Source organism: Hyla sarda, chromosome 6 (genome assembly GCF_029499605.1).
Source record: "Hyla sarda isolate aHylSar1 chromosome 6, aHylSar1.hap1, whole genome shotgun sequence".
In the NCBI taxonomy this organism is placed as follows: Eukaryota; Metazoa; Chordata; class Amphibia; order Anura; family Hylidae; genus Hyla; species Hyla sarda.
Window position 1 is genome coordinate 117,977,619 of NC_079194.1, and position 21,694 is coordinate 117,999,312.

Here is a 21,694-nt window from a genome sequence, read left to right on the forward strand (position 1 = left end):
GTTTGTATGTGCTGCTGATCCTTATATTTGCCCTAATAGGCTATAATGTAATTTAATGTCTTGGTTGTACTCGTTTTATTCCTTAGCCTTGAAAATGAAGTATTTCTCACAGAAAATGAATGCATTAACACATGTTTTGCTATACGCATGTTTACTCCCTTTTGTGAGTATTGGAACTAAACCAAAAAAGGAGGGGGAAAAAAAGCAAATTGGACATAATGTCACTCCAAAAATGGGCTGGACAAAATTATTGGCACCCTTAACTTAATATTTGGTTGCACACCCTTTGGAAAAAAATGACGACTGAAATCAGTGGCTTCCTTTAACTATCAATAAGTTTCTTGCACCTCTCAGCCGGAATGTTGGGCCACTCTTCCTTTGAAAACTGCTGCAGGTCTCTCTTATTGGAAGGGCGCCTCTTCCCAACAGAAATTTTAACTTGTTGGGGACAGCGATCACCGCAAATCACCGGTGAAATCACACCGGTGATTTGCGGCGATTCCGTTTCACACCGTTCTCCGGTGACCCGATAAATAAGGGGGATCGGGGGTGTCCAAGACACTCCTGGTCCCCCTGAAGGGATAGGAGTTAGGTGGCAGGGGTGCCACCCCTCCGATCCCTGCTATTGGTGGGTCAGGCGCGACCAACCAATAGCAGATCGGGGGTGGGGGGGCAGAACAGGGGAACCGTAGGTGACCGGCCCCGGAGGTCACTTACCATCGGCGGCGGAGGCAGCGGGCGATGATCGGCGGCAGCGGGCGGCAATGACGCGTGGCTTGCTCCCTGGTGCAGACTAAGGATGCCGGTAAGTTGCCTAGCAAGATCTGGAGGGCTACAGTTTGAGACCACTATACAGTGGTCTCTAAACTGTAGCCCTCCAGCAGTTGCAAAACTACAAATCCCAGCATGCCCAAACAGCTGTCTCGGCATGCTGGGAGTTGTAGTTGTGCACCTCCAGCTGTTGCATAACTAAATCGGCGATCAGTACATGCTGGTAGTTGTAGTTTTGCAACAGCTGGAGGCACACTGGTTGGAAAATACTAGTTAGGTAACAGAACTTAACTGAAGGTTTTCCAACCAGTGTGCCTCCAGCTGTTGCAGAAGTACAACTCCCAGCATGCACGGTCTGTCTGTACATGCTGGGAATTGTACTTTTGAAACAACTAGAGGTTTGATCCCCCATGTGAATGTACACAGGCAGGTTTACAGTGAGTTTCCTGCTTCAAGTCTGAGCTGCGGCAGAAAATTTTCTGCCGCAGCTCAAACTCCTAGCGGGAAACTCACCGTAAACTGCCGCCAGTGGGAATGTACCCTAAAAACACTACACTAACACATAATAAAGGATAAAACACTACATATACACACCCTTACACTGTTGGGTGTTTAGCAACAGCTGGAGGCACCCTGTTTGGGAATCACTGGAATAGAATACCCTTATGCAATCCTTAATTTAGTCCTCAAATGCGCATGGCACTCTCTCACTTTGGAGCCCTGTCGTATTTCAAGGAAACAGTTTAGGGCCACATATGGGGTATTTTCAAATTTATAAGTAAAATCATCCCAGAGTTATTAATGCTTAAAGTGACATTGTGCAAAAAATGCTCCCGTCCTTAGGGTCAAAATGGGCTCCGTCCCCAAGGGGTTAAGATCTCTGCACAGGTGTTCAATTGGATTTAGATCTGGACTCATTGCTGGCCACTTCAGAACTCTCCAGCACTTTGTTGCCATCCGTTTCTTGGTGCTTTTTGACGTATGTTTGGGGTCATTGTCCTGCTGGAAGACCCAAGATCTCGGATGAAACCCAGCTTTCTGACACTGGGCTGTACAGTCCGTTGGCAATCCTCAGATTTCATGATGCCTTGCACACATTCAAGGCACCCAGTGCCAGAGGCAACAAAACAACCCCAAAACATCATAGTACCTACAGTGAAATATGTTGGAGGTTCAGTGTTCTTTTCTTTGTAGGCCTCATTCCATTTTCGGTAAACAGCAGAATGATGTGCTATACCAAAAAACTTTCAAAAGTTCATTTTGTCAAAATGTAGTCTTGCTTTTTTTTTTTTTTTTTTTTTAATGGCTCTGTGTCAGCAGTAGGTCCTCCTGGGTCTCCTGCCATAACATTTTGTTTCATTTAAATGTCGACGGATAGTTTGCGCTAACACTGCTCCCTGAGCCTGCAGGACAGCTTGAATATTTTTGGAACTTGTTTGGGGCTGCTTATCCACCATCCGGACTATCCTGCGTTTACACCTTTCATCAATTTTTCTCTTCCATCCACGCCCAGGTAGATTAGCTACAGTGCCATGGGTTGCAAAGTTATTGATAATGTTGCACACTGTGGACAAAGGCAAATCTAGATCTCTGGAGTTGGACTTGTAACCTTGAGATTGTTGATTTTTTTCCACAATTTTGGTTCACAAGTCCTCATACAGTTCTCTTCTCCTATTTCTGTTGTCCATGCTTAGTGTGGCACACAGACACACAATGCAAAGACTAAGTGAACTTCTCTCCTTATCTTTATCTGCTTTCAGGTGTGATTTTTATATTGCCCACACCTGTTACTTGCCCCTTGAGTTTAAAGGAGCGTGAAATGCTTGAAACAATCTTATTTTTCCACAATTTTGAAAGGGTGCCAATCATTTTGTCCAACCCATTTTTTTAAATCTGGCGTGACATTGTTACCGTGAGCATATGGTCCCGTTACCTGCTGCTGCTGGCGGGGCTGGGATTCTCATCGCGGGACGCGTCCGCATGCGAATCCCAGCCCATTACTCACCTGGTGCTTCTCCTGCCCCCGCCTCTGCCTCTCTGCTCCGGCGCGCGCGTGTCCCCATCTGCTCGGGCGCATGCGCACTGAAACTTTGAGATTTAAAGAGCCAGTGCGCCCATTAGTAAAGTAACACCTTTGGCTCATTGATAAATTCCTCCACCTCCCACACTTCCCTGCCTTTGTTGCCCTAGAGCCTGAGAGAAATCATTCCTGTGACTGTCTTGCCGTGTATTATACCCTTTGCTCCGTGACCTAATCTTGCTCCTTTGCCACCTGCTACTGACCATTTGCTACGTTCCTGACTATGCTACTCTGCCGCCTGCCCTGACCTCCTGCTATCCTGACCACAAGCTTCCTTATTCCTTCTGTGCCTCGAATTTCTCATCCGCCTGTGTGGTCGAGCAGTGCCAGGGGTAGCAACCTGGGTGCCGCCTGCCCAGCAAGTCCATCCCGTTTTGCGGCGGGCTCTGGTGAAAACCAGCGGCACCTTAGACTCCGCTCCCTAGTACGGTCCGAGTCATCTGCCACACAGGTAGCGGATCCACAAAGCGGTGTGCCTGTCTTCTGAAACATGAGTGTTACAGTAAGATCCGGTCATGGCTCCTGCTGAGGTATCCGTGCATGAAATCGTGGATCATCTCTTGGTTGTGGTATGTCAGTCTCAGCAATTGGCACGACAGGCGCAGCAACTTACCCAACTGTCTGCTATGATGCAACAGCTATTGGCCTTCATCCTCCATCTTCTTTGACTGAACTTATCCACTTGGCCACACGCATTGATGTGCGTTTTGCAGAGAGACAAGAGGAACTGCGCTTAGAGAGGGAACCAGCCCGAACACAGAGATAGCCTCGTCTGGCACCCGTATTTCAACATGTGCCTCTTGCCGAAGAGGCTATAAAAGTGGATCGTTCTCGTCTTATGCAACAGGAGAGGTCACGACGACGCAGTGAGAGTTTGTGCTTGTATTGTGCTAGCTTGGAGCACTTCCTCAAGGACTGTACAGTTCGCCCACAGCGTCCGGGAAACGGCAGCATGTAACTCAACCTGACCCACTCCCACACCAGTTCCTGCAGTCCCTTCTGGCTCCCAGCTATGTCTGCCTTTACCTTTTTAAGTATGATGGTGATTCCAAGTTTATGCAAAGGCTTCGTTACACGGTGCTCCATGCACTTGAAGCTCTTGTCTGAACAGTTTCCGACGGAATGTGCGAAGGTGGCCTTTGTCATTAGTCTGCTGTCCGAAAAAGCCCTGGCCTGGGCTACACCCCTTTTGGGATGGTGATCAGGTATCCTCCAATTTGTTGGCTTTCTTGGCAGAATTTCGCAATGCGGAACCCGCATGTGCTTCTTCTGCTGAGATGGCTTTGCTGAACCTCTGTCAAGGGAATTCTTCTGTTTGTGACTACGCCGTTCAATTCCGCACTCTAGCCTCAGAACTTGCATGGAATGATGAGGCCTTGTGTGCCACATTCAAAAAAAGGACTGTCAAGCAGGATTAAAGATGTCCTCGCAGCACGTGTTCCTCCATCTTCTTTGACTGAACTTATCCACTTGGCCACACGCATTGATGTGCGTTTTTGCTGAGAGACAAGAGGAACTGCGCTTAGAGAGGTAACCAGCCCTAACACGGAGATATCCTCACCTGGCACCCATGTTTCAATGTCCACCTCTTCAGTTTCCTGCACCTCTTGCCAAAGAGGCTATGCAAGTGGATCGTTCTCATCTTAAGCAACGGGAGTGGTCATGACGACGCAGTGAGAATTTGTGCTTGTATTGGGCTAGCCTGGAGCAATTCCTCAATAACTGTACAGTTTGCCCATAGCGTTCGGGAAAGCCCGCACCTAGGGTACGTGGGAGAGGTGTCCTTAGGTGTGAATACTACCTCTCCATGCTTAACTATTTCTGTACAAGTCTTCGCTTCAGCCAAGTCTTCCTTTATCGCTACAGCATTTTTGGATTCTGGATCAGCAGGTGACTTTATTGATGCTTCTTTGGTCCACAAGTATCATCTTCCCCCTTACTCTGCTTGCCAAGCCCTTTGTTCATCTCATCTGTTAATGGACAAAATCTGGACTGTATGGTTCACTTCTGTACTGAATCTCTCGTCATGCAAGTGGGAGTATTGCATAAAGAAAACATTGAATTATGTTCTGCCATACTGTACTTCAGAGATTCTTCTAGGCATTCCTTGGCTGCAACACCATTCTCAGCAACTGGATTGGAGAACTGGAGAAATAATTTGCTGGGGACAATCCTGTCAAAATCTTTGCCTCCAACCAGTTGAGCCTAAAGTTGTTTCTCATCTTCCTCCTTTACCTGGCCTTCCACCACCTTACCAAGATTTGTCTGACGTATTCTGCAAGAAACAGGCTATGCCTCCACATAGTCCTTACAACTGCCCTATAAATCTTTTCCCTGGTACCACTCAAGAATTTACCCTCTATTGGTTCCTGAGACAAAAGATACGGCTGAGTTTATCCAGGAGAATCTCCAAAAGGGATTTATCCGTAAGTCCTCTTCTCCTGCTGATTTCTTCTTTGTAGGAAAGAAGGCTCACTCCGTCCATGCATTGACTACAGGGGACTTAACAAAATCACGGTCAAGAACTACCTCTTATCTCAGAACTTTTTGACCGTCTCCGTGGTGCCAATGTTTTCTTGAAGTTGGACTTATATGGAGCGTATAACCTCATTCGTATGTGCAAAGGAGATGAATAGAAAACGTCCTTCAATACTCGTGATGGACATTTTGAGTATCTCTTAATGCCTTTTGATCTCTACAATGCTTCAGCCATTTTTCAAGAGTTTGTCATTGATGTCTTCCATGATCTTCTCTACACCTGTGATACTTAGATGGCATCCTGATCTTCTCTTCCAATTTAGAGGAACATCGTACTCATTTTCGTCTGGTTCTTCAGCGACTATGGAAGAATCATCTCTATGCCAAACTGGAGAAATGCCTGTTCAAGAAGTCTAGTCTTCTTCTGTTTCTTGGCTACATTGTCTCTCATCAGGGCCTGCAGATGGATCCAGATAAATTGTCTGCAGTATTGGATTGGCCTCGTCCTTCAGGCCTACGTGCTATTCAACGCTTTCTGTGATTCGCTAACTATTATCGTCAATTCATCCCACATTTTTCATCCTTGGTTGCTCCAATCGTGGCTCTCACTAAGAAGACTTCTAATTCTAAGTCTTGGCCTCAAGAGGCTGAAGAGGCCTTCTCCCGTTTAAAGTCTGCGTTTGCCTCTGCTCCTGTGCTTACAAGACCAGATCCGGAGAGGCCCTTTGCTTTGGATATTAATGCCTCATCTATTGGAGCGGGTGCTGTTCTTACTCAGAAAAAACGCCAAGGGCAAGAGTGTTACTTGTGGGTTCTTCTCCAAGACCTTCTCTCCTGCTGAGAGGAATTACTCCATATCAGATCGGGAACTCCTCGCTATCAAGCTAGCTTTGGAGGAATGGCAACATTTATTGGAGGGTTCTTCTCATCCAGTCAGCATCTACTCCGACCATAGGAATCTTCTATACCTTCAGTCTGCTCAGCGTTTAAACCCTCACCAGGCAAGCTGGTCACTGTTCTTGTCTAGGTTCAACTTCTTCATCAACTTCCATCCGGCAGATAAGAACATCAGGGCAGATGCTCTCTCTCCAGGTCCTCTGATGTCATTGGTTTGGACTCCACGCCTAGGCATATTATTCCTCCTGACCGTTTGATTCCTGCCGCTCCTGCTGAAATTCAGCTAGTTCCTCTGGGAAAATCCTTTGTGCCCGCCAGATTGAGACGCAAGGTACTGAAATGGGGTAATTCCTCCTTGACAGCAGATCATCCTGGAATACGCAAGACTCTACTTCTTATCTCCCGGCACTACTGGTGGCCCCATCTTGAACGTGATGTTTCTGATCTTGTTCCTTCCTGTGAAACTTCTGCCCGTGACAAAACTCCTGCAGGACTCTTACATCCTTTACCCGTTCCGGAGACTCCCTGGTCCCATATCGCCTTGGATTTCATCACCGATTTGCCACCATCTCATTATAACACTTTCATTTGGATCGTTGTAGATCAGTTTTCCAAGATGGCCCATTTCATTCCTCAACCAGGTCTTCCTTCTGCCCCACAGCTGGCGAAGTACTTCTTGTTGCATGTCTTTCTTTTACATGGACTTCCTCAGCATATCGTTTCCGTGGTGTGCGGTTTGTCTCTAAGTTCTGGCGAGTCCTTTGTAACTGTCTGGACATCAATCTGGACTTCTCTGCCTACCACCCTCAATCCAACGTGGAGAGGGTTAATCAAATTCTTGAGACTTATCTCTGGCATTTTGTTTCAGCTCGCAAAGGCGATTGGGTCGACCTTCTCTCCTGGGCTGAATTCTCATATAATCATATAAGGACTTCGAGTCCACGATGTTGTCTCCCCTTTTTTGTTGTTGTTGTTGTCTACAGACTCCATCTCCGGTCTCCTCTTCCTCTCCCAGTTTCCTCCGGTGTGCCTGCTGTTGATGAACTGGTCCGTGACTTCTCCACCATCTGGCAACAGACCGGACAGTCGTTATCCCAGGCTTTTTCTCCCATGAAGGTGCAAGCTGATAAGAGTAGAAGACCTCCTCCATCCTTCTCCTGGTTACATGGTCTGGCTTTCATCCAAGTACATCCGCTTCAAGATACCCTGTTACAAGCTTGGTCCCTTCTAGATTCTACCAAAAAAATGAATCCTGTCTCCTACAAACTCCATCTACCTGCAACGTTACGTATTCCCAATTCCTTCCACGTCTCTCCTCAAGCCTCTTGTCAAACCGGTTTTCTCAAAAGATTCTTGTCCCCACACCTTTCTCCGGCTCTTCTGATGTCTACAAAGTTAAACAGATTAACCACTAAAACCGTGAGAGGTAAACAATTTTTTTCTGGTTGACTGGGAGGATTACAGTCCTGAGGAGAGATCTTGGGCGCCTGAGGAGAATATCCTGGACCGTGACCTTTTCAGGAGTTTTCTGAATTGTAAAAGGATGGGGAGATCAAAGGAAGGGGGGTACTTTTGCGTTATGCGCTCTGGCCGCACACGCTGGCCATGAGCGCATGGTCCCGTTAACCTGCTGCTGCCGGCGGGGCTGGGATTCGCATCGCAGGACGTGCCCGCATGCGAATCCCAGCCTGTCACTCGCCTGGTGCTTCTCCTGCCCCTGCCTCTGCCTCTCTGCTCTGGCGCACCTGTCCGCGTCCCCTAGGGCATGAGCTTGCACCGGAACTTTAATATTTAAAGGGCCAGTGTGCCCATTAGTGAAGTAACACCTGTGGCTCATTGATAAATTCCTCCACCTCCCACACTTCCCTGCTGGATCTTTGTTGCCTTAGAGCTTAGAGAAAGCATTCCTGTGATTGTCTTGCCTTGTATTATACCCTTTGCACCGTGACCTGACCTTGCTCCTTTGCCACCTGCCTACTGACCATTTGCTACGTTCCTTACTATGCTACTGTGACGCCTGCCCTGACCTTCTTCTATCCTGACCACGAGCTGCCTTATTCCTTCTGTGCCTCGAATTCCTCAGCCATGCCAGGGGTAGCGACCTGGGTGCTGCCTGCTGCAGCAAGTCCATCCAGCTTTGTGGCTGGCTCTGGTGAAAACCATTGGTACCTTAGACTCCGCTCCCTGGTACGGTCTGAGTCATATGCGAAACAGGTCCAGCGGATCCACATCCACCGGTGTTCCTGTCTTCTGAAACATGAGTGTTACAGATATTATGTCCAATTTGCTTTTTTCCCTCCCTTTATTTTGGTTTAGTTCCAATACACACAAAGGGAATAAACATGTATATAGCAAAACATGTGTTAATGCAATCCTTTTCTGTGAGAAATACTTCATTTTCTAGAAAAATTTCAGGGGTGCCAACATTCACAGCCATGACTGTAATTACTAAGGCAATTTGCAATGACAGATTTCGCATGATCGAAACATCAATGTCCAAGTGCCCTTTTCCAAAAGCGGCAGGTGCATACTGTGTGCCAGCGGAGGGTAGTCTTCATCTGCTGCACCCAGTTTAATTTGGGGAGCTCCACGTGGCTCCAGCCCAGTAGTGATGGAGATCTTACTTTGCACTTTAAATTATTATTTTATGAATGTTGTTAGATTAAAATGTCTTTATTTTTTGCTTTGTAGGATAAATAATGCCTTCGTGCCTGGTGAACAGATGCAAAAGTAGTTCTGGCAGAAAAGGACAAAGCCGAGGCATAAAAATGCACAAATTTCCAAATGATCCCCGAAGAATCAGAATTTGGCTCAAACAGACTGAGCAGAACTTTGCTAATATAGAAGAATTAGTCGAAACAATACAAGAGGGACAAAAGCGTAACAAATATTTTCTTTGTTCACTCCACTTCTTGAGGGAGTCATACCTTCAAACTCCAAACGGACCAGTGTTAAGACCTGATGCCATTCCTGTTTTTCCTGCTATAGAGGAAGGACAGAGTATAATCGAAGAAAGTTTGAAAAAAAAACGCCATCGTGCTAATAAACCGACAACAATGCCGTCCTCATCAATTGCCAGTGTGGAGGTTGAATTGTCTGCTTCCTCCTCTGACAATTTAACTCAAGACACTGATAACACTCCAGACTCTTATATATCTGAGCCGAAATTTCGTACTATTGCAACACAAACTCAATATAACTTAACTAACTCTAAAGTAGATTTTTTGGATCCTAAAGAGGAACCTGGTGATTATTTGATAACCCCTGAAGCTCCATCCTTTTGCCAAATGGGTCCATGTTTGTCAACAATCATTAAAAAAGAGCAAAACGAACCCTAATGGATATACAAGATTTATTTTTTATTTTTTTTTTTTCCTCTTCATTAGCCAAATACCACATGTTCAAACTTTTGTTTCAAGAAATGGAACCAGATATTTCTGAGCAGCTTGGGGTTTTATTTTCCATCTTTTTCAAAAAAAATAAAAAAAGATAACAAGCGGAGTGATTTGATTTTCAGGAAGATGACTCTCGTGAAGGTGACACAAAATACAATAAGAGCTATATTTCAGGTAACTCCAGCCTTAAAACTACAGACTGATCAGGGAGTTAGGACTGCAAATTGAACTACTGGGTCAACACCAGAACTTATCTGATTGAAAGTTGGGTGATGACAATTGTAATTCCAAGGTAAAGAATTACAAAAAAACATTTTGTGGCTCTTACTGTAAAATTACAGGGTTATGTTAAAATTACCACAGATTTTTGTTGTTAGAAACTCAACATCCCGGTGGCATCCGTTATCCATTTTAATTAGCTTAAAGGAGTACTCTGAAATAAACGTATCCTCAAGCCACATGATAGGGGGAAAAGTAGCTGATTGGGGCGTGTCTGACCACTGGGACCCCCTTGGATCTCCAGGACAGGACTCCGCTGCTCTGTGAGGAGCGGGTGTAGTCTGCCGGTAGACGGCACGCGCTTTATTTATTTCTATAGGAGCGCCGATGATGCCAGACAACTGTACTCGGGTCTTTTCAGCGCTCCCATAGAAATGTATGGAGTGCGTGCCAGAGATCTTCCTCTTTTTTATGAGGGTAAAAAAAAATAAAAAATGCTTTGACATCCTAGGTCTTGTCGGAATTAGTGGAAGAGCCTACTACCATTACCAATCAAAAAAAAAAGCCAGTGATGGTCATTTTGACAGCCAGAGCTATAGTCTTAAGTACTGCATTTACACTGTAATTGACATGGTTACTGACTAAATATTGGACTTTGAGGTGGAGTAACGCTTCCAATGTAAACAGCAATGGAAAAGTGGGGTTTCAAAGTTGAAATGGAAAGATTAATAGATAACAGATATAATATACATATATTTGCTTTTGACATGCTTGTTGGAATCCGAAAAAGGGACACTGAGTATGCACAAACTTAGTGTGTGGCATTACTCACCAGTGTGTGGCATTACTCTAAATCAGTGCTCTTAAACTGTGGCCCTCCAGATTTTGCAAAACTTCAACTCCCAGCATGCCTGAACAACCGTTGGCTGCTGCCAACGGCTGTCCGGGCATGTTTGGAGTTGTAGTTTTGCAACATCTGGAGGGCCACAGTTTGAGTCCATTGCTCTAAATGGATAAAAAAAAAATATATAATAATAATATGCCAGCCGTTTGCAACTTAGTCGTGAAAATACTTTGGATAGAACGGATTGAACTTGGTGGAGTATACAAACATGCGGCAGAAAGAAAGATCTGGCAAAAGAACTGTTTGCCAGTGTTAAAATATGTTGACTGCCATGAGTGGGACAGAAATTTGTCTTAAAAAATAAAATAATGCAGTCATGACCCTATTGGCAATGCTGACCGAGAGAAAGTGTGGCTCAAACAAGGTATTCCACCATTCAGAGAGCGTTTCTAGCAAACAACTAATAAAGGAACTTGTTACTCAACTGCCATGCTGAAATTTGCTAGAAAACGACCGTAGTCTGGTGCTTAAAGGGTAAACTGTCAGCCTGTTCACCCACACTGAACCCAATACACTGGGTTATATTGTGGGTGAGCAGGAGTCCTACGAGGGGTCACTTACTTAAATATGTCCAATAGGTCTTGAGATATGTCCCCCAGAAGGTCCTCTGCTAAATTCAGTGAATCGTGCGCAGGGGGCGGGGCTCTACCCACTCAATTTGCTTATGCATTGTCTGTGACTCCACAGTTTTTTCCTTTTTGAATACCATACAAAACTAATACCATTTTGGTATAGACACAGTGAAGGTCAGGAATAAAGTATCTGCCCTGAGTCATGACTAAAATGTTGGATGTGAGCAAGTAATTGTATACAGATCCAATTGGAACGAAGAGAACTACAGTGGTGGCACCTAAAGGGAAGTACCAATGCATCATAAGAAATGTATACAATAAAATGGGTGTTGGATATCTGAAATAAATATTTGTTCATGTTTTTATAAATTGCAAGAGCATAAATAACACGTTATTGGATTTCAAGAGCACCGCATTTGTGTAGTTGTTTCAGTATAGCGATCTTTAAAAAAAAAAAGTGCTAAATGTAAAGTGTTAAGCTAGGTTCATGAAAAAAAGATTTCAGTGTATGTTGCATTTTTGCAGCACATAAAATTTGCACGGAAATTTACTCAGTGTGAACCCAGCCTTATGGTTCAATAGTAGGATTGACAAATTAAAGGGGTATTCCAGGAAAGTTAAACAGATTTGTAAATTACTTCTATTTAAAAAAAATCTTTAATCCTTCCAATAATTATCAGCTGTTGAAGTTGAGTTCTTTTCTGTCTGGCAACAGTGCTCTCTGCTGACATCTCTGCTTGTCTCGGGAACTGCACAGAGAAGAGGTTTGCTATGGGGATTTGCTTCTACTCTGGACAGTTCCTGAGACAGCTGTCATCAGAGAGCACTTAGACAGAAAAGAACAACTTAACTTCAGCAGCTCATAAGTACTGGAAGGATTAAGATTTTTTTTAATAGAAAAAATTTACAAATCTGTTTAACTTTCTTTCTGGAGCCGGTTGATATATATAACAAAAAAAGTTCCTGGATAACCGCTTTAAATCTTACTTTTTTTCCATATTTAAAGTGAGAATTATTAGGTGATAATGCGTTTTTATGTGTTAATTTTTCATGATGTTAATTAAACCTAGTTTTTTTTTTTTTTTTTTTTGTCTCAGTCTTTATTAGTAATTTAAAATAATTAGTATGTTTTTAATAACACACTTCAATTTGTCCTTACAATACAAGTGGCCTACTACAAATGCCATTTGTCCTGGAAGAGTTCACACTACCAAATTTCGGAGCAAATAATTGGGCTAGAGCATGCGGACGAAAGCATTGGTTTAATAAACAGGAAGAGACCACCTCCATGGGTCATAAAAAAAAATAAAAATAAAAAAACAGCAGATGGGATATTTTTCTTATTCAAATTATTATTATAATTAATTTTTTATTTTTTACACAGCATCACCTGCACTATTAACCTATATCCTCTGGATAGTGTGTGTGTGTGTTGGGGGGAGGGGGGGGTGATCCTGCTGCCTGTTTCTCTTTAGTAACCACACACCAACTACTGCAGGGCTTGTCCACTCGGGCAAGCGTGTAAAAATAATTGTATTAAATTAACAGAATTCATAAAAGTTTGTTTTGAGGAGGTAAGATATGAAAACCTGTGAATTTAATGCGGTTTGTCGTTGGACTTTTTCAACTGCACGGAGGACTTGGGTGGAGATAGATCATTGTATTTAAAGCTTTTCTTTTTTTTTTCTGACCACTTTCTTTCTGCGTTGTTTTTGTCATCCTTGCGCAAAATTTATCAAAGGCGCACAGACTTGATAAATATTGCAATTTTATTTTTTTTTACCTCAGAACGCGCAGGAAGCCGCCAAAACCAGTTTGTCTTGCACAGTGAGTTTCAACGGAGTAACAGCTTTGCACATTCCTCTTTGGATTTAGAGAGCAATTAATTATTTTATAATTATAAATCCCTATTATCTTCATTTAGTTGTTTTATTTTAACAATATTTGTTTTAAAAGTTAAAAAATCTAACTTTTGAACAATTTTCTATTTTAAATTTGAAAAAAATTGATTTTCGATTTGCAGTTTTACATGATAATTAAAAATTGAGTAAGGGTAGCTAAAGTCAACCAAATTAATCAATTGAAAAATATATTCATTTGACTTGGGTACACAATCAACTATGTTGTTTAGCTAACCTTTCTTTGTTATTTAGCAAATTTTTCTATGCGGTAAGCAAAAATTTAATCAGTATCTAATTTAAAAATTGACTTAGTATTTTACAAAGGTTAAAGGCTATTCTTAGCACATTTAAAGAGTAAAAGGGGTTAATGAACTTTGCTTATGGAGAATATAAACCCCTTTTTTTTTAAATGTTTAAACAACCAAGCAAGAGTAAAAAATCTAAAATTCACATTACAGTAAAGGAAATGCAAGAATGGGACAAAATTACATTATATTGAAGTTAAAATATGAACAGTCTGGGATCATTTGTAAGTTTGTTTAATTTCCAAATTTTAACATGTATATCTGTACATCATAAATTTAGTTAAAAATGTAAATTAGTTTAATGAAAAAAAAATGTAGATAAAACAAATGTATTTTCATCTAAAATTAACAAAAAAACTAATTTAAATAAAAAAAAAAACACACACACACACACAAACCTAGGGTAATTACAGAATATCAATGCACTAAACTGTGTCCAATGGTTTTGGCGATGTTTTGGAAAGGTTGCCTCAACCCAGCTCTAGATCTGCGCATTTTTTTTAAGGATATGCGCCAAAATTAAAAAGACGCATATAGTAATTATCTTCCACGGCCTAAGTCTAAACGGAATTTGGCTTCTCAGTCATTTTTGCTAAAATGGCATATACGAAAAAGGCGCAAAATAAATGCGCAAATGACAAAAAATGCGCAACAATGCACCTTTTTAAAGCAAAAATAATGACAGGAACAGCTTGATAAATCTCCCCCTATGTCCATAGTAATACGATCCCAAAATTTGATGATCCAGGCATAAAGGAAATACTTTTCACTATAGAACAGCCCGCACCAAAATAACAGTTCCTCAATAAATAGAAATGTAGAAGGACCAGAGATATGGAAAGGCAATTAATCAAGGAGCTGCAGAGCTCCCAGAGTGTCCCCCAAAGCACCCAGGCAATACCATTGCCTCAAATGGAAGGGCTTGACTATGTCCTATATTTCTGAAGCTGTGTAATGTGCTGTAATAAACACCTGCCATATATGATTGAATTTCTGCGTGTGTGTGGTTTTGTGCCGTTCAGGATCCAGTTTGTCTGGTACAGAATATTTTGAGCTGTGCTATGAGCATAGACAGAGTAGGCGTGGAGGAGGACAACCAAGTAGCAAAAAGACAGAAAAAGAGCTACTAGGAGGACAATATGAACCATTTGAGGCACTCTGGGAAGCTGCGGCTGACCTTGTTCTGGAAGTCTGAGTTTGTGAAAAAGGACTGCCTAAGGTGTAAAAGCTAATGTAAGGCCCCAGGTGTCATGACCATAGAAAAGCACCATTAGCTTCTGTAAATGGGCACATCCAGACACTGTGCTACAGGTTCGTCAGGGGGGTAGAGCACTTGGGGCATTCTTTAATTCTGTCAGGGAAGTAGGGAGAGGGGAGTATATTGAACCCATAGAGTGCTTTATGTGCCAGTTTGTAATAGGTTTCACACCATCTCTCATTAATAACACAATGACGGACAGTATACCAGCCGTGAATATCTTCCGAAATATTGTTGGTAGCTAGGTCAACCATGCTGAGAAAAGGGTGGTAGGGTCTACTTTCAGTACAACTCATCTCAGGGCAGGGTATATGGTTGAAATCGATACCTTGCGTGGCCAGATCCCATTAAGGTCATCCAGCTAATGAGTTACTGCCTCTTTGCCCAGGTTACGTAGTCTGTCTTTACAGAAGGAATATAATTGGTTTACCTGTAGGACATGGGTGGCAGGGTGGACATCCAGTGCTTGTCAGCCTTGTTTATAAGGTCACCCACTACACTGAGTCCCTTAACATTACAGATAGATAACACATTGGGAGAGATACCCTGGGGGAATTCAGGATGACTACATATGGGCATGCGCTTAGAGATCAGAAAGGGAAGGCGGTAGAGTGTCTGGACCTCCTTCCACACAATCACAATATCCCACAACAACACAATGTTTAATATAGGGGGGCAACTTTGCATAAGAGGTGTGTAAAAGAGTTGTGAGATTCAATGGCATTGCCAACTCCCTTTCCAGCTCAGTGATTGCATGGAAGGAGGAACCGTGGATCCAGTCCACTATAAATCTAAATAGACAAGCTAAGTTACAACCCTGTATGTTAGGGAAATTAAGACCCCCCCCCCCCCCCCTCCTGTTTGCTTCTGGAGCGCTATCCTTGGTCTCTTACCCACCCATATGAATTCAGTATATGGAATGGGTACAGGAGACGATAAAAACTAATCATTTTAATAAGATGACATCTGCCCATAAAAGTGAGTGGGAGTCCATTCAGGTAATACAGCCTATCAGCTGTTTTCCCTATTGTGACCCCTAAATATGTGACCGAGGAGGAGGCCAGTCTGATTCCCAAGTCACCAATGCAGGTCAACCATCTCTGAGGGGTGGTGCCCACAGGGAGAATTTCCAACTAAGTAACGTTCACCTTTTATACCCGGAAAAAAACAACCAAAATGCAGAAAAACTAGCACACTCCGAAGGGTACGGCTTGGGTTATTCAGAAAAGTAAGACATTATCTGAGAAAATCTGGACTTTCCAACGTCTTGACAGCTGGATCTATGCAGATTACCATATTGTAACCTGGTCTTGTTAATATGTAATGACCTTTGTTTATTATTCTATGTACTTACAGTGGGGCAAAAAAGTATTTAGTCAGCCACCAATTGTGCAAGTTCTCCCACTTAAAAAGAGGAGAGGCCTGTAATTTTCATCATAGGTATACCTCAATTATGAGCGACATAATGAGAAAAAAAAATCGATAGAATCACATTTGTCTGATTTGTAAATAATTTTATTTGCAAATTATGGTGGAAAATAAGTATTTTTTCACCAACAAGCAAGATTTCTGTCTCTCTGCCGACACCTCTGTCCATTTTAAGAACTGTCCAGAGTAGGAGAAAATCCCCATAGAAAACATATGCGGCTCTTGACAGTTCCTAAAATGGACAGAGGTGTCAGCAGAGAGCACTGTGTTCCAAAAAGAAAATAATTTCCTCTGTAGTATTCAGCAGCTAATAAGTACTGGAAGGATTAAGATTTTTTTAATAGTAGTAATTTACAAATCTGTTTAACTTTCTTGCACCAGTTGATTAAAAAAAAAAAAAAAAAAAAGTTTTCCACCGGAGTACTCCTTTAAGAGTCTCCTCTGTCCTCCACTCATTACCTGTATTAATGGCACCTGTTTGAACTTATCAGTATAAAAGACTCCAGTCCACAACCTCAGTCACACTCCAAACTCCACTATGGCCAAGACCAAAGGACACCAGAAACAAAATTGTGGATCTGCACCAGGCTGGGAAGGCTGAATCTGCAATAGGCAAGGAGCTTGGTGTGAAGAAATTAACTGTGGGAGCAATTATGAGGAAATGGAAATCATACAAGACCACTGATAATCTCCCTCAATCTGGGGCTCCACGCAAGATCTCACCCCTTGGTGTCAAAATGATCACAAAAACGGTGAGCAAAAATCCCAGAACCACAGGGACCTAGTGAATGACCTGCAGAGAGCTGGGACCAAAGTAAAAATGGCTACCATCAGAAACCCACTATGCCACCAGGGACTCAAATCATGTCCCTCTGCTTAAACCAGTACATGTCCGGGTCCGTCTGAAGTTTGCCAGAGAGCATTTGGATGATCCAGAAGAGTACTTCGAGAATGTCATGGTTAGATGAAACCCAAGTAGAACTTTTTGGTAAAAACTCCACTCATCGTGTTTGGAGGAGAAAGAATGCTGAGTTGCGTCCAAAGAACACCATACCTACTGTGAAGCATGGGGGTGGAAACATCATGCTTTGGGGATGTTTTTCTGCTAAGGGACCAGGACGACTGATCCGTGTAAAGGAAAGAATGAATTGGGCCATGTATCGTGAGAGTTTGAGTGAAAACCTCCTTCCATCAGCAAGGACATTGAAGATGAAACGTGACTGGGTCTTTCAGCATGACAATGATCCCAAACACACTTCCCGGGCAACGAAGGAGTGGCTTTGTAAGAAGCATTTCAAGGTCCGGGAGTTGCCTAGCCAGTCTCCAGATCTCAACCCCATAGAAAACCTTTGGAGGGAGTTGAAAGTCCGTGTTGCTCAGCGACAGCCCCAAAACATCACTGCTCTAGAGGAGATCTGCGTGGAGGAATGGGCCAAAATACCAGCAACAGTGCATGAAAACCTTGGGAAGACTTACAGAAAACGTTTGACCATTGCCAACAAAGGGAATATAACAAAGTATTGAGATGAACTTTTGTTATTGACTAAATACTTTTTTCCACCTTAATTTGCAAATAAATTCTTTAAAAATCAGACTGTGATTTTATGTTTTTTTTTTTTTTTTCACATTCTGTCTCACATAATTGAGGTACACCTATGATGAAAATTAAAATTACAGGCCTCTCTTTTTAAGTGGGAGAACTTGCACAATTGGTGGCTGACTAAATACTTTTTTGCCCCACTGTATATTTATCTTTGCTGTCGAAAATATCTGTCTGAAAGAAGAATTCTTTAATAAACAGTAAAAAAAAAAAAAGAAAATAAGACATCATCTGCAAACATAGTGCGGGACATTTATCAATGTTTGCTTATGTTTTCCTTTTTTTTAGTAATTTTTTTCTTAATATTTTTTTGCTTATGTGCGACTTATTTATCAACTGCTTTCAGCCTGTTGATAAATTTCTTTCACTTAAGCACTTCTTTTTTTGCTTTGGTAGTGGCTTTTTCTGCTCCATGTCTGAGCTGGAGTAAATTTAGTAGGTTTTTTCATGCGATGCGACTTTTTTGCACCTTTTGCACTTGATAAATCTCTGACCACTGCAAGTCAAAAATCACTTTTTGCTTTGGTAAGCAAGATTTTTATTTTTTGCTTAGGACAATGAACATGCAAAAAGTCGCAGAAAAAGACTGTAGTCGCACGTGCGACTTTTTTGCAACAATTTTAAGCAAAAAAAACCTACTAAATGCTTTGATAAATGTCCCCCAGTGAGTTTAACTGTCTCCACACCCATCCTTGTACAAGTCCAAGTACAGGAGATGTTTGACTAGGGGTTCTATCGCTGGGTCAAAGAGAAGGAGTGAGAGTGGGCACCCCTGCCTGGTACCCTTAAAGAGTGGGAAGAGAGACGAAAGGATGCCAGGTGTATAAACCCGAGCCATCGGTTCATTGTAAACTCCGGTTATGTAATCTCTAAAAGGGCCACTAATCCCAAAGCGATCCAAAACGAGCCCCAGCCAGTCCCAACGAACATGTTCAAAGGTACTTTTTCAGCATCTAAGGCCAAAAGAACAGGCTGATCTTCTGGATGAGGCTGGTGTCGTAATCGGTCCAGGACTGACACAACTGTACATATGTTCATGGTGGCCGAACAATTTCTAATTAACCCCACCTGGTGTTTCCCGATCAAGGCAGGCATAAAACAAGACAAACAACAAGCTAAGAGTTTCAACAGAATTCTAATATCCTGTTTAATCAAGGAGATGGAGCAATAAGAGCTCGGGTCATGCAGGTCTTTGCCTGGTTTGGATAGGTGCTTGATATAGGCTAGGCTTCCTTGAAAGCTGAGCCTGTAGTCATGAATTCCCGAAAGACATCCGAGAGTACTGGGGCAATATGTGGTGAAAGGTCCTTATAGAATTCCCCAGGATAACTGTTTGGCTCCAGGGCTTTACGGTTATGCAAGTTCTTAACAACATAGTGGATTTCCTTCTCTGTCACTGGTGCATTTAAGGTGTCCCTCTGTTCATCTGTCAACTTAGGAAGAACAATAATTTGCAAGAAAGTGGCGCTGGCAGATAAATCAGGGAGAATCCTTGTAAGGTCCTCATAAAAACAAGCTAAAATGTTGTGAACAAAATGAGGGACCGAGTGTAATGTACCTGAAACATCTTTTATGGCAAGAACGTGCAATGGCATGTGTCGGCCCTTGGCCAATCTAGCCATGAGACGACCTGTTTTATTACCGTGGCAAAAAGGTTGTTTTCAAAATGAGAACCGTACAACCGTTCATGGCTTTCAAGCCAGAGCTCAAAGTTAGCTCTCTGAGCCTTCTACTCTTCTCCATGGGTTTCAGTAGGGGAATGAACATAAAGGGCATAAGCTGGATGAAGTCATGCGCTAGCCAACTCATATTGTGTCTGGGATGTGCGCTTGAGTGCCACTAGGTGAGCCATCAAACGACCCCTTAATATGGCCTTCCCCGTCTCCCAGTATAATAGAGAGTCAGAACGGTGCTCTTCATTATTCCCCGAGAATTCCAACCACCAATCTTGGAGCTTTTCCTTTAAAGGAGTCATCCTTAAATAAGAAGGAAGGGAACTTTGGGTAAGTCAGCTGAAGAGTCCGGATCTCCGGGGCACAATCCGAAATCCACAGGTCTCCAATGCTCACTGAGAACTAGCAAAAAAAAAAAAAAAACAATACACGACCACGATCGATGAGCACTTGAGAAATGGGTAAACGCCCTGTCGTCCGGATGAGTAAGTCACCATGCATCCTGTAAGCCTAGCTGGTTATAGAAGGGAGGAAGAACACAGTCGTGGGCTCTTGGAGTTGCACAGATGGTAGTAAGCCCTTCCTATCCACTAAGGGATCTAAGACAGTGTTAAGTCCCCACACAGTAACTTCCTTGAGGTAGTGTCAGCGTCAACCTCAACTGCTAACTCCTTAAAAAAAATGCCTATTTTTCCCATTGGGTGCATAGATGTTATGAATACTAAGGGTTTTGCTGTCATGTTCTATTTGCAGATGAGATACCCTGTCGTCTGCATCCTTAGTATGGAGAGCAGCATAAAGGTGAAATGTTTATGTTTAAGTGTCAGAACCCCCACTTTGGACAGATGATTTAAAGGGGTATTCCAAGAATTTTTTTTATTTGACTATGCTACAGTGGCTGTACAGTTAGTGTAGTTCATAATATAGTGTCTGTATCTGTGTGTGATGGTTTTCTCACAATTCTTCTGTGATTTTCACCCCAATATTTATTTTTTAACAGCATACAAAATTACTCTTGTCTCAGATTTTTCCCAGGTTGCAATGCGGCCGAGACCTGACTCCCTAGTCAGCTGATGACAGGGAGCCTGTCTGCTTCAATGGGTGGAGTGATCGCTTGGTGGGAGAGAGATCAATCTGCAACTAATGCAACAGCTGTAGGCACCTTGATTGAAAACCACGGGTCTTTTGATTGGATGCAGCTCATTTATGTTTACATGGGTGGGGTGGATGATGTGTGGGAGGGAGGAAAACGGAATTCTGGGATTTGTAGGCAAAAGAAAAAACTCAAACGGGAACTACCAGTTCACAAAAAGCTAGCCACAGTGTAATGGTAATCTCATGACAAAGCCATTTAGACAAAGACAAGCTCAGATCCTTCCTAAGCATGTCCATTACTGTCTGCCAGGCACATACTAAAATCACCTTATGGTGGCTAACCCCTTTTAATACAGGTAACAAGCGGAAATTAGGATCACTTCTTTTTGAGAGTACTTTTAATCTTAGCTCTTTACCTGTATAAAAGACACCTGGGAGCCAGAAATCTTACTGATAGGGGATGAAATATTTAATTCACAAAGTAAAATACAAATTAATTTATAACGAATTTGAAATGTGTTTTCTTTGATTTTATTTGTTCTGTCTCTCACTGTACAAATTAATCTTCCATTAACCCCTTAAGGACTAGGCCCATTTTGGCCTTAAGGACAAGAGCATTTTTTGCACATCTGACCACTGTCACTTTAAGCATTAATAACTCTGGGATGCTTTTACCTTTCATTCTGATTCCAAGATTGTCTTTTTGTGACATATTCTACTTTATGTTAGTGGTAAAATTTCATTGATACTTGCATCATTTCTTGGTGAAAAATTCAAAAATTTGATGAAAAATTTGCATTTTATAACTTTGAAGCTGTCACGATTCGGCTGGCTGGAGGTGGATCCTCTGTGCCAGAGAGGGATTGGCGTGGACCGTGCTGGTGGACCGGTTCTAAGTTGCTACTGGTATTCACCAGAGCCCGCCGCAAAGCGGGATGGTCTTGCAGCGGCGGTAGCAACCAGGTCGTATCCACCAGCAACGGCTCAACCTCTCTGACTGCTGAAGATAGGCGCGGTACAAGGGAGTAGACAAGAGCAAGGTCGGACGTAGCAGAAGGTCAGGGCAGGCAGCAAGGATCGTAGTCAGGGGCAACGGCAGGAGGTCTGGAACACAGGCT

At 42.7% G+C, this 21,694-nt stretch overlaps 1 long non-coding RNA gene across 1 annotated transcript in view; it reads left to right on the plus strand.

Moving 5' to 3' along the window:
* The window catches only part of LOC130276021 (uncharacterized), a 28,687-nt gene extending 14,175 nt beyond the window's left edge, over nt 1–14,512 (plus strand). Inside the window, exon 3 of the long non-coding RNA XR_008844989.1 lies at nt 8,918–14,512. This is a non-coding gene — a long non-coding RNA (uncharacterized LOC130276021). The remainder of the gene's footprint in view (nt 1–8,917) is intronic.
* The last annotated feature ends 7,182 nt before the right edge of the window (nt 14,513–21,694 follow it).